This window comes from Ochotona curzoniae, unplaced genomic scaffold (genome assembly GCF_017591425.1).
Source record: "Ochotona curzoniae isolate NIBS_2020 unplaced genomic scaffold, NIBS_Ocur_1.0 contig_4148, whole genome shotgun sequence".
Taxonomy (NCBI): Eukaryota; Metazoa; Chordata; class Mammalia; order Lagomorpha; family Ochotonidae; genus Ochotona; species Ochotona curzoniae.
The window spans coordinates 4,322,746-4,339,644 of record NW_024466146.1 but is presented as its reverse complement, the minus strand read 5'-3'; the positions used below and the strand labels follow the sequence as shown (position 1 = coordinate 4,339,644).

Here is a 16,899-nt window from a genome sequence, read left to right as displayed (position 1 = left end):
AAAAAGTACTCTAAAGTCATCTTCATCATCTTTACTTCCATCCTGCACTATTCTGCCTTGTTACGGGCAGAAATTATTCTAAAAAAAGATCCAACATATCTTTGCTGGCCTGCTGACCTGGTGAGCCCATGTTCTGAACAAGTTGCCAGGTTTATTGTGTAAGAAGGATGACAAGGAAATGATTATGAGATGATTGGCTATCTCCTCAACTGGAAAGTCATCTATTTCCTGCTTGTAACTGGAGAAACTTAGCCTATCTCCAGAGTCCTGCCTTTGAAGATAAGGTAGAAAAATCCATTCAGTTAACATCACGACAGTTTACATAAGCACACTGTACATGAAGCTATAGTTTAGCTTTCACAATACCCCCAAGCACCACTCAAAACTATTGAACTGTGTCTGGTGGTGGATTGAATTTTACAAAAGAAAAAGAAGCTACTCTTTAGAGAAATAAGTGCTTGCTATTGCTTCCTGGGATGTAACACAAAATACGAAAGTTTTTTGTTAACCTGTACTGTAAGACTGAAGAAAGGAATTTTTTCTTCATTTTTTTAACATCGAGATGAGACCTTTACTCTAACAGGAGCACGTAATATTGAGGTAAAAATGTGGAACGCTACACGAATGTGTGTGTTATCCTTGTGCAGTGGTCATGCTAATCTTCTCTGTATCATTCTCATTTTAGTAATATGCCGCTGAAGCAAGCATGAGGGGGGATCTTTAACACCAAAATTTAAAAATAACGTTTGAACATACTATTTAATTTCTTAAGAAGCTTGAAAAATCACTTGTACTTCAAGCCTGAAGCATGTTTCCTTTAAAAACTTATCAGTGTAGCAATAATGCAATCCTATTCTTAAGGTATTCCTCTACTGTTTTAAAGAGAAGAAAAAAGAAACAGAAAAAGGTTGAATGCAAAACATGATAGAAACAGAATGAAATAATCCCCACCCTTAATAAGTCACAAGAGATCATTTAATAGGGGGGAAAAAAAAGCAAATTCAGAATGTGTGAGATAGTTTTAATATATTATTTAGTAATCTAAATCATAAAGTGTGAGTTGTTATTACAATTTTAATTGAAATAAATTAAGTCGGTTGGAGCCCAGAGAGCGAAGTGACCTAAGGGCACACAGAAGGAAGAGAATGAGCCCCAGGCAATGCACATGTGCCCAACTTCCAGACTGCCTTTCGGGTATACCTCCTCTATAAGACGATGAGCCTCAAATTCTAGTGGGACTAGTGGTATCTATCCCCTCCCCCTTTTTCTTTAATTGGAAAGTCAAATTTACAAAGAAGAGAGACAGAGGGTTCACCTCCCAAGTGGCCACAATGGCTGCAGCTGACCTGATCCGAAGCCAAGGAGCCTCCCCAGGCTCCCCGAAACAGGTGCAGGATCCCAAGGCTTTGGGCCGTCTTCCACTGGTGTCCCAGGCCACAAGCAGGGAGCTGGATAGGAAGTGGAACAGCTGGGACACGAACCGGTGCTCATATGCAATCCCCATGTATGCAAGGCGAGGATTTAATCACTAGGCTACCACGTGGGCCCAACTTTTAAAGCGGATGTTTTACTTACACACCTTCCCTTTGAGCCTCATCTGTCTGTTTTGGCTCAGAATCATCCATGCCTATGCATATCCAGAAAACTGCAGAGAGGTCCTTTCAAGAAATCTGGCTGCATAAGTCAACAAAAGCCTCTTGGGGAAAAGAAACTGTCCCTAAGGGGAAAAGGAATAGGGATAAGATTAGTCCAATTATAGTCTTAGTCCTGCAAGTCAAAGAAGGAACCAGGGAGAACTGATTTCAAGCAATGCAGAGTAATGCTTTCTATAAATGCTATCAGAGTTTGAGTCTGTGCAGCCCTCCTTTCCCACCGTAGTTCCAACGGGCATGTGGAAAACAGATCATCACTGCCCACTCCACCACCACACATCCGCATCACCAGGGACCACAGCACTTCTCTAAAGCTTTTGAGCAGCTGTTTGTGATTGACCAGAAGGTTCCAACCCTGGTGAAGAGCAGTGGTGCTGGAATGCAGCCTATGCCCCAGAGCATGCAGGAAGGTGAGGAAGCAGTTACTGGAAGAAGGTCACATATACAGAGAAGGTAACACTGAGTAGGAGAAAATGGCTAGTCACACTTTCAGCCAGGTTGCTGAGTAAGCAGAAAATAAGCATTCCCAACTGACTCCATGAAACGAATCTGGGCTCCTGCTCCACTGAGATCAGGGGCCAGTAAATCCCACAGGAAATACATACATTACTTCACTAAAAACTCAGTACAGCCTGAGGCAGTCTTAATAATCCATGGTACCTTTACATAGTTAATTTTTCAAGAAGAAAAACACTAGGGTCAGCACAATGGCCCAGCTGGTTTACCTCCACCTGCAAGCGCCAGCATCCCATATGGGTGCTGGTCCGTGTCCCAGATGCTCTACTTCCTATTCTGCTCTCTGTTTATGGCGTGAGAAAGCAATGGAGGGTGTTCCAAAGCCTTTGACCCTGAGCCCATGTGAGAGACTCAGAAGATCCTGGCTCCTGGCTTTGGATTGGCTCAGTTCTGGCTGCTGTGGCCATTTGGGGATGGAGTCAGTGGATGGAAGATCTTTCTCTGTCTCTCTTTTTCCCTGTAAAATCAATCTTTCAAATGAAAATAAGCTTCTTTTTTAAAAAAGAGAAAGAGAGACTGAAAAAATAATTAAGAACTTACTAAGCTCACAATAAAACTAAGGAACTGATATCACAAGTTAGCAAAAACGTAAGCCAGAAGCCCTGGACACTCTTCCAGGCTCAACACAGTGATTCAGCAAACTCCATGGATAACTCAAGGAAGTAGAGTATGAACTGAAAAGTTCCTGCACACTCACCCGAGGCAGTAGGGAGAACTGGGACATCCTCTCACCAGAGATCATGTCCCTTCCCAGCACCATAGAGCCAGGGAAAAACCACCTCTCCTCCAGCTTCCCTCAGAATCGGGGAGCCACTGGCTCACATGAACAGCACCCCAATTCTTACGCTAGAGCTCTCTGTTTTACCCATCCTGGAGCTCTGACAGTTGGGCACATGTGAGCCATCCAGGGGAGAAGGGGCGGCTACCTGAATGGCATGTGTCCTTGCTTCTGCCTCCTGTGCAGCACAGAGTTAGTGAAGTCCCAGTGCCCTGATGTTCCTGGGGGACAGTCAATTCACCTGCCAGACTACTTTACTTCTCCAACGCTGCCCAGAAAACTGGCACCCGTCTTGCCCATCCTGAGGTTCTCACAGATGAACCATGGTTTATCCACTTGAGAGGATGGAGATCCATTTCTGGGCTGATAGAACATTAATCATCATCCTCATGCAGGATGAAAACGCAAAGCTCCCAACTTCCCTGGGGAGAAGGGGTGGAGGGAGATGAGGAAAAGGTGGGCGCTGATCTCTGAGCCTACTGCCTCAGCCTTTCAGTGGCAAACAAAAGAACTCATACATGTCTCACAAGCCTTGAAGGACTCATAGAAACAGCACAATCTAGTCACCCGAAGGAGAAAAGCAGATGCCACAGTGCCTCATCTGAGTCAACAAAAACCAAGTGGACCAAAAACAGGGCTGCTCATCTCTCTGTGTGGGCAGGAAAATTAAGTAGAGCCTTCCAAAATCTCTCAGCTGATTGGTAGGTGCAATGAATTGAATCAGCACGTCCCTCCAAAATGCTTGTGGTCCTAAACTCAGGTTGATGTGGTTAGGAAGTGGGACCTCTGGGGTGTAACTCGATCACAGGGGTCAAGTTCTAAGGATCGGAATCATTATCTTCATAAATAAGGCCAAGGGAGTTTGTTGGCCCCATCTACCAAGTGAGATTACAGTGAAAAAGACGGCTATCTGAAAATCATACCCTCACAAAACATTCCATCAGCTGGCACCTGCAGACTTCCCAGCTTCTAGAACTGTGACAAACAAATTTGCACTTTTAATTTTCAGTTCAGTTGAAAGGCAAAGACAGAGAAATGGACAGAAAAGAATCTTCCTTCTACTGATCACTCCCCAAATGGCCACAATGGCCAACTGGGCCAGGCTTAGGCTTAAGAGTAACTGGGGATATCCCACTGCCTTCCAGGCTTATTAGCAGAGTTATACAGAAATTGAGTCAGAGGGCCCTGCATGATAGCCTAGTGGCTAAATTGTTGCTTTGCGTGCACCAGAATCTAATGCCCATATGAGTACCAATTTGTGCCCCCACTACTCTACTTCCAATCCAGCCCCCTGCTTGTGGCCTGGGAAAGCAATTGAGGAAGACCCAAAGCCTTGGAATCCTGAACCCACATGGAAGCTCCTGGTTCCTGGCTTCCAATCAGCTCAGCTCCAGCTATTGTGGCAATTTGGAAGGGCAAATCGGAAGATGGAAGATCTTTCTCTCTGTCTCTCCTTCTCTCTGTAAATCTGACTTTCCAATACAAATAAATACATCTTAAAGAGAAAGAAAGAACTGTGGAAGCAGGGATATAAACCATCAGTCATCTGGGATGCTGGCATCACAGGCAGCAGTCCTACCCAGCACTTCACAATGCTGGCCCCGACTTTATTTTCCAGTGATGATGAACACTGTGTTGGTAGAAACACAGACAGAAAAGGCCACTCTAATGAGATTTTAGAAATAAGACACATGCTATTGGAATACGGAGGAAAAGCCAACCTTGTTCTAAAGTAGAAAAAAAAACTAGAATTGTCTTCAAGTCTAATGTTTTGTGGAAGGTAAAAGAAAAAAAAAGGATAGATATTAAAGGAAGAAAATTTTCACTCGAACTATTGAAAGGAGCAGCCTAGATCCTCTTGACTAATAAAATGTAAGAAGACAGAAATGGTGTAAAGATGGAAGTGTTGATCAAGGTGATATGGTATAGCTACACCTGTTGAAATCACAAGAAAATAAACTTTATTTTATAATGACTATATATATATATTTTTACTTTGTATTTACTCTGGTTCTACCAATTCATTCTCTTTGTATTCTTGTTGTCTTTTCTTGTATTTTTAAAAAATATTTATTTATTTGTATTGGGAAGGTAGATTTACAGAGAGGAGAGACGGAGAGAAATTTTTTTCTGCCGAATTGTTCATTCTCCAAGTGGCCACAATGGCTGGATCTGATCTATCCCAGCCAGGAGCCCGGAGCCTCTTCCGCACCCCCTGCACAGGTGCAGGGTCCCAAGGCTTTTTGGCTGTCCTCTGCTTTCCCAGGCCACAAGCAGGGTTCTGAATAGGAAGTGGAGTGGCTGGAACACAAACTGGCGCCCTCAAGATCCTCTGCATGCAAGGCAAGGACTTTAGCCACTAGGCTACTGTGCCAGGCCCATGATACAAACTCTTTTAACAAACTAGAGATGTATGTAATTTACCTCAAAGTAATTCAGGTCATATTTGACAAGCTCACAGCTAATATCCTCCTCAATGTGGCGAGATTGAAACTTTTGCCTCTGATATCAGCAACAAAGCAAGGATACTTATCTCACTCCTTCCATTTCAACACAGTGCTGCTAGAAATCCTCGCTAAATTAAGCAAAAAGACAAGGAATACAAAGCATGCAAACCAGAAAATAAGTACTATAATGTAGCAAAGAATGGCATTTGTAACAGAAAACAGGTGTTCTTCACTATTAACCAGTGTCAGCGGAATCAGAAAAAGCCTTCTTGGCAGTGTCAAAGTCATTTGAATGTACCTTTTGCCAAGAAATGCCACTTCTAAGACCTACGGGCAAAAATTTTCACACAGAGACACTGAGAAATACATGCTAGTGTTTTTTTCTGAAACATTGCCATTTTGTTTTTGTTTTGTTCTTTCAAAAACAAAAAAAGTACATAATCTAAGCGAGTATGGAAACAAAATAAAGTGGTGAGACACGCACTGTGCGGGGAGTAGAACAGAGGTCAGAAGTTTACAGCCCACAGGCTCCTAGACCCATTTTGGGAGGGCTACATGTGAGAGTACTTTTTACATTTTCAAACAAGTGTGCAAAATAAAAACAGCAAAACATAAAATGTCAGAGATGACATATAACCTTGAGATCCTGAAATATTTACTATTTCAATATTTACGATATTTACTAGAGTCCCCTAACAAAAAGTTTCCTGGGCCAGTGCAGTTGCATAGTAAGCTAATCCTACGTGTGCAGTGCCAGCATCCCATGAGCACAGGTTTGTGTCCCAGCTATTCCACTTGTGATCCGGCCTGGGAAAGCGGAGAAGCTCAGGGTCTTGGACCCATTCACCCACATGAGAGACCCAGAGAAAGTTTCTGCCTTTCACCTTTGGTTTGGCTCATCCCTGCTCATTATGGCCATCTGGAGAATGAACCTGCAGACGGAAGAGCATGTTTTCTCTCTAATTCTGCCTTGGAAATAAAAGTAAATGATTAAAATGTTTCCTAACCCCTACTAGATCATCCTGACCTGGGAATATTTCCACAAAGAAAACAATGGGCTGGGCCCGGGGCGGTGGCGCAAGTGGTTGAGGTCCTCGCCTTGCACGCCCGGGATCCCATATGGGCACCGGTTCTATCCTGGCAGCCCCGCTTCCCTTCCAGCTCCCTGCCTGTGGCCTGGGAAAGCAGTCGAGGACGGCCCAAAGCTTTGGGATCCTGCACCCGCGTGGGAGACCTGGAAGAGGCTCCTGGCTTCGGATCGGCATAGTATCGGCCCTTGCGCTCACTTGGGGAGTGAATCATTGGACGGAAGATCTTCCTCTCTGTCTCTCCTCTCTGTATATCTGCCTTTCCAATAAAAAAATAATAAAAATAAATCTTTTAAAAAAAAAAAGAAAACAATGGGCTGACATTACCACATTTCAAAGAAGCATTCTTAGGGGTGTGTGTGTGTGTGTGTGTGTGTGTGTGTGTGTGTGTGTGCGCGTTCACATACATGCTCAGAACAAAATGCTGGACAGACAGACAATAAAGCACTGTTGGAGACCTGCTCAGGGGAGCAGCAGACTCGCTGAGGAGGTGGGGAGGGTATCTGCTCTATTTCACAGCTATCTGTTCATCTACAAAGAAAGTACTTTACTTTTTATAATTTAACAAAAAGATAGCCCATATATTCTTTAAGTTTTATTTATTTTTCTCTTTGATACGTAACATGAAAAAGGAGGGGGAGAGGAACAGAGAGGTAGCGCCCACCTGCTGCTTCACTCCCCACATGCTCAAATAAGCAGAGCTGGGCCAGGCTGAGACCTGGCTTTCTCCAGATCCTCCAAGCAGATGCAGGAACCCAGGCACGCAGGCCATATCTCGCTGCCTTCCAGGAGCACCTGCAAGAAAGCTGAAGCAAAAGAGAAGAGCAGGGCCTGCTGGGGTAGCCTAGTAGCTAAAATCCTTGCTTTGCACACGCCGGGATCCTATATGGACACCAGTTCACATCCTAGCGGCCCCACTTCCCATTCCAGCTCCCTGTTTGTGGCCTGGGAAAGCAGTGGAGAATGGCCCAAAGCCTTAGAAGTCTGCATCCATGTGGAGACCTGGAAGAGGCTCCTGGCTCCTAGCTTCAGATCAGCTCAGCACCGGCCATTTGCAGCTGCTTGGGGAGTGAATCAACAGATGGAAGATCTTCCTCTGTGTCTCTCCTCCTCTCTGTATATCTGCCTTTCCGATAAATAAATCTTTTTTTTAAAAAGTGGGGAATAACCAGGACTCAAACCAAGTATTCCAATATGGGACACAGGAGCCTAAAAGGCAGCTTATCCCACTATGAAACAGCAGCCTTCTCGGTAATAACACTTTGACAGAATGTACTAGGAATACAAATGGCCAGCACAATATTTAGTACGTAACCCAATCTCTTCCATGGGTATGGTTTTACATTGCAGAAGATAAGGATTCATGAAGGATGTGTATTGGGCGCGTCCTGGTTCCAAGGCAATATGGGACCCCCGCCCCGTTCCACATCCAGATGCCTCAATTTGAGTGTTGCCTATGCTCCCGATTTCGGCTTTCTGCTACTGTGCACCCTGGTAGGCAGCAGGTACTTGGGTACCTGCCGTCCCCATGAGAGATGCGGATTCTGCTTTCCACTGCTAGCATCCCCTTGGCTTAGCTCTAGTCATGCAGGAATCTGGGCAGTACATTAGCAGACAAGAGAAATCTGTCTTTGTCTCTCTACTTCTCTAATCAATGAAATTAATTAACTAACAAGAAAGACTAAAGGGGAAAAAAAACCCCTACATTTTCCAGACTCTCTTGCAGCTAGTGGATATGATCAGGGCTCCTGAAATCTAATGACAAAGTGGGTGCCCCGCTCTTTTCGTTTCTACATGTCCACATTAAAAAGCGGTCACCCACCAACGTGGTTTCTTTGCACGAGGAATGGCAGCCCTTGGGCAGCAGCTCTGCTGTCAGGAGACAGGGCACACGACAGCAGGTGTTCTGACTGGTAGTTGTGGAGACAGTTTGCAGCTCACCATAGCATCCCCACTGCCCAGTAGAGGAATGACTTCATGGCCGACAACTGTTGTGGCAGCTTCCCAATTCAGCAAATGGCTTCCTGATAATAGAAAATGCAGCTGCTTCTTCGGTGTCCTGATTTTGAAGTGTGGCTTTGAGATTCATTTCTGAATACTCAGCTTTGAATCTGCCTCCTCAGCCCTCCAAGTTATGACTACAACGTGAGTAGATTCTGTTCTCTGTCAAGGATGCCCAATCAACACGGCAATCTATTTAAGGCCTCAAGCAAAGGGAACAGAGGCAAAGAAAGAGATCACGTATACTCTTCCCAGTCCTCACAGCAACACAGTGGTTAAAATTCCTCTTTTAGAGAAAAGAAAACAGGTTGAGCAAAATGAAGCTCATGGACCAATATCAATCAGCTTATTAAAGTAAAACAGATGGAATCCATACCCATTTGAGTACAAAACCCATGTTTTCTATACATATAGCGATACACAGATAAGCTTGGCTATCATGATCCACAGGTTAATTATAGAGGTGGTGGTGACTAGAGTTATCATCACTATTTTATTTATTTCATTTGAAGAGCAGAGAGACAGAACTTCTATCTGGCTGACTCCCCAATTGCCTGCTCTATCTGGGGCTGGGGCCGACTGAAGCTAGGAGCCAGGAACTCAATATAAATCTCCCACATGGGTGACAGGGACCCAGCCACTTGAATTATTGCACACTATTTGCCACGGTGCACATTAGTAGAAAGCTGTAATTAGAAGCATAGCCAGGACTCAAATCCTGGCGTTCTGATACGAATGACACTTGTTCCTAAGCTCTGCATGATCATGCCAAATAGCTGCCATGCCAAATAATCCACCCATCATTACCATTTTTAAAATGCAAACCTGGAGCCACTGCTATGGCTCAACTGGCTAATCTTCCACCTGCAAGTGCCAACATCCCATATGGGTACCAGAAGTGTCCCGGCTTTTCATTTCCCTTCTAGCTCTGTTTGTAGCCTGAGAAAAAAACTGGAGGATGGCCCAAGGCCTTGGGACCCTCCACGTGCATGGGAAACCTAAAAGAAGCTCTTGGATCCTGGATTTAGATCGGCTCAGTTTCAGCTGTTGCAGCCATTTGGGGAGTGAATCAGATAATAGAAGATCTTTCTCTCTGCCTCTCCTTCACTCACCACAATGTGCCTTTCCAAATAAATAAGCAAGAATCTTTTTAAAAATATAAATCTAGGGAAATATGAATCTAGGAACCAGCACCATGGGGCAGTAGCCTCTCCCTATGGTGTTGGCATACCCTCTGAGCACCAGCTTGAGTCCCAACTGCTCCACTTCTCTTCCAGCTCTCTGCTGCTGGCCTGGGAAAGCCAGGAGGCTAGCCCAATGCCTTGGGTCCCTGCACCCATGTGGGAGACTCAGAAGACGCTCCAGGCTCCTGGCTTCAGATTGGCTTGGCTCTGAACATTGCAGCCATTTGGGCAGTGGAAGAGCAGATGGAAAAATCTTTCTCTCTCTCTCCTTCACTGTCTCCTTCTCTCCCTATGAACCTGCCTCTCGGACAAAAAATAAGCAAGTTTTTAAAATAAACATATTAAATAAATGATATTAATTTGAATCCTAATTCACTGAATCCACGCTGGAAGAGTTTCTATGGTTTTTTAAAAGATTTGTTTGTTATTGTACTTTTCAAATTTATTTATTTATATATTTATTTACTTTTACTTTTTAAAGATTTACTTATGTTATGAGCCCCTGCACCCATATAGAAGGACCAGTGCCCCATTTGTGACATCAGCACTTATAGGTGGAGGATTAGCCAGTTGAGCTATCATGCCATCCCAAGTTCCTATGATTTTAAAGTTGCTCTCTATGAATTTCACCCTTTCAAATAATTGAGTCACAAAATCCTGCAATACAATTTGTTTCACAGATTCACACTATTTTATTATTCACAACTATACACTTTTTTTTTTTAAATCAAGGCTTTAATCCCTTACCTCATTCTCATCCAAGTGTCATACCTCATTCAAGTGTCATTCTGACTTACAAGGTGCTACTCAGTTAAATTGGACAGAACCTCCAGGTTCACACAGCACCTGCCATTACGCTCTGGCTCTATGGCAAGACATTCCTTTGTGCCTGATTTATCTATGCATATGTTAGCGTACCTCCACTGGGTGGGAACTCCAGGGGCAAAAATCACAGGTATCTGAATAGAAGGCATACTCTGCCACCATGCTCAAGGCTAACAATAGTCAAAAGAGACACAAAGGTAGCCTTTAAAGCCAACTCTCCCTCAAATTCCTCCAACCTCACATATGCCTCGCTGAGCAGGGATAGCAGAAAGCATCACCTCTGAAGCTAACATGCGGCTGCCAGGCCTGAGAGCCGGCCTGCTTTTATTCCACAGATCACTGCATCCACAGCCTGCTCCAACAGCACACAGTGGAAAAAACATCCTCTAAGATGGAAGTTAAAGCACTGACAGCCGGTGCAGTGGCTGAGCCAGAACAGCTCTGTTTGCAACGCTAACTTCCTGGTGGGAGCCAGAATGTAATGGCCCAAGTACTTAGGTTCCTAACACCTACATAGGAGACCAAGAATGAATTCCAGGCTGTCTAGCCCTGGCTCTTGTGGGCATTTAGGAAGTGAAGCAGCAAGTGGAAGATCTGTCTGCCTTGCATGGTGTCTCTGTTGCTCTTCTCTCTCCTCCTTTCAAATCATTAAACTTAGTAAAAAAAATATATATATATATTTTTAAATACTAAAAGCTTCTTCCTATAGTCATGTCTGCCTTCCCCAGGGTCATCTTACATTCACAATTCATATTCAGGGACAAAGAAATTGCTCCACTGCTTCCATTTATAGGGAGACACTGACAGAGGAGAGAGGAAAAGGAAAGCTGCAAGTTCAAAGACACAGCTGGATGTGAGGGCGATCTGGCTGCAACATCTGTCACCCCATTGATCGCCAGCGTTGATTCGGCTGATCTGGCTGGCTAGGCGGGCGTTCCCTTCCTCCTTCACCGCTCCATGTGTGTCCCTGCAGAAAGGTGCGCGCTGGGTCGAAGAGGATGACCATCCATGCTAGAGGAGGACCGGTCTTCAAACAAGGGTATACAACGAGTAGCCGTGATCCCCTGCTAGAACCTCCAAACAGGCTCTCAAAGACAGAGCTAACCTGTATGATGCACAGTAGCTGGTTTATCACTTCCAGAGAGTTCAACTATAAGAGGAAAGCCTTGAAGAACTAAGAAAGCGTAGAGAATTAAAATGGGTGGCCACCCAGAAAATACAGAGGCTACATGCTTTGGTTCAAGTTTTCCTAAACAGCCATCTCTATAAGGGACTTAGGTCCATGGTGGTTTGTTTGGGAGGTGTTGCCAGGAAACCGTGAGGAGGTGGGTAAAGTGTAAGAAGGGGGAGAAAAGCCAGCAGTTTACATAAATAAAGGGATTAGCAATGTGGGCAGCTAAGGTTCAGTCCTGCTGGGGACCCTCTCAGGAGCTGCTCTGGAAGAACAGGCTGCAAAACCGCCCCCTTATGCGATCGATCAATCGATCAATCGATCGAGAGGCCAGGCTGTTATCTAGCTATCTGTGACCTTATCTGTCAAGGTTGGCCTTGGAACATTAAGCCCTCTGTCATGGGCCCGAGAAAGCCCCCTGGTATCTGAGAAAGCCCACTGGACGTGAAACACCTCGGGCCTTGTGTAAGCACTGATCAGCATGTTAATAGCTAACTACTGCTCACCGAAGCGGCAGGTGACCTTGGAGTGGGCAGGCTGCTCTGTGGAGAAAGCACGAAGCCTCTTCAGGGGGCGCTGAGCAACACTGGTGATGAAATGCACTTTCTATGTTCTAAACATTTAGCCAACTCGGCCACATGTATAAACACCTTATGTGAGGGCGTTTTGGATAGAAAGCAGAAAAACAGCCCTGAACAGCTGCCAGAGTCCTAAATCTGAGTCACTAAATAAAAGAAAATCCCAAAAGGGCTAAAGAGGAGGTGGAGAGCATATTGGGAATGGGAGCCAGAGGTGACCAGGAGTGTCCCACATCACGGCACGTTAAAAGATCAGTGTAGGGCAATGGCTAAGATGCTGCGTGTGGGCCCAAAGTAATGTCTTAGTGACTAAATTCCTGCCTTGTAAACACCAGCATATTGCTACCGGTTCAAGTCCCAGCAGCTTTACTTCCCTTCCAGCTCCCTTCATGTGGCCTGGGAAGGCAGCAGAGGACGGCCCAGAGCCTTGGGACACTGCACCTGTGTGGGGACGTGGAAGAAGCTCCTGGCTCCTAGCTTCATATCGGCTCAGCTCTGGCCATTATGGCCACTTGGGGAGTGAACTAGCAGATGGAAGATCTTTCTCTCCGTCTCTCCTTCTCTCTGTGAATCTGCCTAATAAAAATAAATACATCTTTGAAAAAAATAATAAAGTCCATTGTGAAACCTGAATCCCATATGGAATGGCTGGTGTGAGTCCAGCCTTATTTTTGCTGAAGTTTCCTGCTAATATGCACCCTGCAGCGGCAGGTAATGGCTCAAGTACTTTAATTCTTGCCACTCACATAGAAAACAGAGTATGTTCCTGTCTCCTGGGTTCATCCTGGCCTGGTCTTGGCATGCAGACATTTGAGGAGTGAACCAATACACAGAAGCTCTCTGAGTATTTTGGAGTACCTCTGTTTCTTTGCCTTTCAAATAAAATGAAAGCCAATTAATTTCAAAAAATAAAGATACGTCCCCATTAAGGTTAAAAATATATATATATCAGAACCATTGAACTACCAAAACCTCTTGAGCAGTACCCTCAGAGCATGCCCCAATCGAGGACTGTGGGGTGGTGTCGGGTGGCTGTCCTCCATCCCACGGTGCAGAGGCATTTGGGATGTGGCTTCTCCCTTTATCTACCCCCTTCCTCCAGACAAAGCAAGGAAGTAATGGTTTCACCCACCTTCCTGTAGCCCTTGACCCTCTGAGACATAATCAACTATGTAAAAAAGCACCAAAAATAAAAATAAGTCTCTAAAGGTAAAAAAAAAAAAAAAGCAAGGTGTACCCTGGACAAGGTTCCAGCGTGCTGTCTCCTGGCTCTTCTCTTAGCAGAGGTTAACAGTGGAACAACTCTGCATTTTCACGGAGAGTTGTAGCTCCTCCTCGTCCACCCCCCCCCCCAGGATGCAGGAATGCATCCCTGAGCAGCCTGCCAACAGACCCCACTATCTGCAGCCTTGTCCTCTCTCTACGTTTGAGCCAAACCTGTGGTCTTTAACCCTGTGTGCCTTAGGATGATTTGATTGCCCTGAGGTTCCCAATGCGGAAACAACTCTCCCCCGCCCCAGCACACATCAACCTTCCAGATCATGCCTAAGCATGTCTGAATCTTGGGATGAACCGAGCAGAGATTCCCATTCTCACTCTGCTGGAAGGGTAGCTGGATCAACCCCAGGGCATGCGGCTAATTGCTGTTCCCTGAACTACATCAACGTGTCTGCAGTGCCATCAGCACTCCTGGACACCTACCCTACCATAAGCCAGAAAAAGCTGCTTTTCTGCCTGCTGGAAACAATTTCTGATACAAAATCTGGTCCTCTCAAAGCACTAGCTGGGCTTTTAGGCCATGGGAAAATTAATCATATTTCTGCACTGTGGGGCTCTATGAGGGGAAACGAAGAGAGTTGCTAAGTGGGTAATTGCAGTATGAATGAATGGACCAAGGCAGGCCACCAATTCCAGATCCCGCCTGAAGATGGAGAAGGAGTTCTTAATATTCCATCACGCTTGTTTCTCAGAGAGTCCAGATCTGGACTGGGTCAAAGTTTCCAACCACTTTAATGTCCTAATAATGTTTCCTGATTGCTTACCAAGTCTCTTATGGACTTCCTAGAATTTGCAATGTCTCATCCTGCAATTGCCACAGCCGTTGTTCTTTCTGCCCTGACTTTAGAGCCCATCCGCTGAGCCACCTGCCATTACGAAAATCTATTTCAACCCAGAAGTGAAGGACAGGTATAATAATATTGCAAAAAAAAAAAAAAAAGTAATCTATTTTTGATTTCCATTCATGTGAAAAATAAGTAAAGATCTTTTCTGACAACACAAGGCAGTGGTCCAACCAGAGAGGACAGATGCGGGTGCTCGAGGAACAAACATAGCCATCCCTGGAGCTGACAAACAAAAGCCAAGAATTATTGCCCCTGTCCCCGCCACATGAGACACAATGCAGAACATCACGTCACCTCGTCCCTCAGCTACACTGATGGAAAGCTACTGTCAGAATCCATGAACATCTTATTACCTCATTATATTAACAAGTATCCCTAAATCAGATGGCCTAACTCAAGCTGCAGTAACAAGCAATCCCAACACATCAGCTGCTTAAAACAACCAAGGTTTATTCCCATTCTCACTACACATCCCTCATACCTTGGTGGGAGGTTCTGGTCGAGGCTTACTTCAGGATCCAGGGGCAAAAGACTAGATACCCTCTGTCTCTGTAACAGAAAGAGAGAGAAAGAAAAAAAAAAAAACAGGACACAAATGTAAATGTCAAAGACTAAATATAGAACATTCAGAAAAAGGAAGAGGCATGTCCCCTCTTTACCTATAGAATACCTTCACCTGAAAAGTCAGCAAACCAACGTTTCTCAAGTTCCTCTAGTTGCTATGAGTATCTTTCTGTCAGTACCCTTCAAAAGCAAGTTAACACTTGACTTCTGGCTTCCCTCTCATTAATTCTTAGGTCACTTGGGTCTGACTTCCTCCTTGATGACCCACTTGTAGATGCCCTCAGTAACCACACCAGTGACTTCCTTTCCCATCCTACCCCCTGCTGGTCATGCCTGAAACTCTTCAGTTCTACCCTTTGGATCTGTCTAGCACTTGAACACTGAAATATTTTGAAACCCAGATATCATTGGATTGAATCCATCAATACTTAGCTTCATTGCTAACTCACAAGAACTTTATTGGAAGACATGACTATCTTTCCATAATCACACCAGACAAATTTAGCAAAAAATCCTCTATTTGTCTGATACCAGTGTTTACCGAAAGCCCCCTGATTGCCTCAAACACAACGGGAATTCAAGCAAGGTCCACACATTTAAATGTTGCCATGATCTCTTAAATTTCTGGTACCTTATATTTCCTTTATTTCATAATAGTTTCTGCTCTCCCCTCTCATCTTCATATCATTGATTTGTTGGAGAATCAGCAAATCTTCACAATGGTCCCCATTTTGGACGTGCCTCATTGCTGTCTTCTAATGTCATTTAACTTTTCCTCTACCTCTGCATTTCCTGTAAATTGATAGCTACATTTGGAGACTTGATTAGATTTGGTTCATTTTCTTTTCAGCAGGAATATGCCACAGGTGATGCTGTGCCCTTTCTATTGTATCACATTAAGGGGCATGCGATGTCTGCTCATCTTACTGACAGCGAGGCTAAGATTGATCCGTGGGTTCAGGCAATAAGATGATTTTCTCAATTGTAAACTTCCCCCACCAACCTTTAATCTAATTGCCTCAGCACCCACTGAAGATTATTGCCTAGCTCCATTATATCTTCAGGGGCTACAAAACAGTGATTTTTCTAGTTCTATCATTTTTTTGTACAATTATTAGCTGAACTTTTAATGAAAAGAAGGAGTCTTCTTTATTAATTCCTTGAGTATCATGTAAGGAATACAGGGGCAAAAAATGCTTAATTTCTTGTTTTCAGAGTAATGAGACTAATAAGTAATGCTGCCCTAATAACACCCAATTGCTGACCAGTGTGTGTGTTTTCTTTAAGTATCCTGATGAACTCACAGATTTTTAATGTAGTGGATGGGTTGTAGTCATTATTTATTTTGACTTCTGCCCCAAAGACCTCTTTTCATTCCAGAAAGAAGCCCTTAAAGGAAGTTCTTTCACACTTTTGAGTTGATCCAGAGCTTTTTTTGTTTCCAAGCCCAAGAAGGGGAACCCTGGGGGAGGAGGGGACAAATGTTCACCGACTTGCTGCGCAGTCAAGGCAGGCCACAGGCAACAGGAAGTCTTTGATTCCTCAACCCGTAACTTAAAAAGAGAAAGAGGATTCTAGCTACTGCTACAAACCAGCTGATGGTGACAGTGGCAAGACCAGGGTGGTTAAGCTTGGCCACATGCCTAGCTATTACTTCAGTGACTGGGACCATTCCGAACTGCCTCGCTGGGTGCCACCAAAGCCAGAGGGTGCCCCCCCAGTTGAGCAGAGCCTTGATCCTGGTGATTGGCCCTCTTTCCCTCAATGGAGTTCCTCTGCATAGAACATACTAGAAATGTATCAACATCACCTCCAGAAAAAATTGCCATCGGTAGTGTGAAATTCCCCAAACACCTCCCGGATCCTTATTTTAAGAAGCAGCTGCAGAAGCCCAGCACCAGTCAGGTGAGATCTTTGACACATAGAAAGAAAAAAATGACATGACAGAGCAGCACGAGATGGAGCAGAAAGC

The 16,899-nt window shown here is 44.6% G+C and overlaps 1 non-coding gene across 1 annotated transcript; it reads right to left on the bottom strand.

The window, feature by feature from the left end:
- Window positions 1-602: 602 nt before the first annotated feature.
- LOC121159452 lies at window positions 603-707 on the bottom strand. The gene has a single exon (XR_005884368.1). It is a non-coding gene; the product is annotated as a U6 spliceosomal RNA (small nuclear RNA).
- Between the last annotated feature and the right edge of the window lie 16,192 nt (window positions 708-16,899).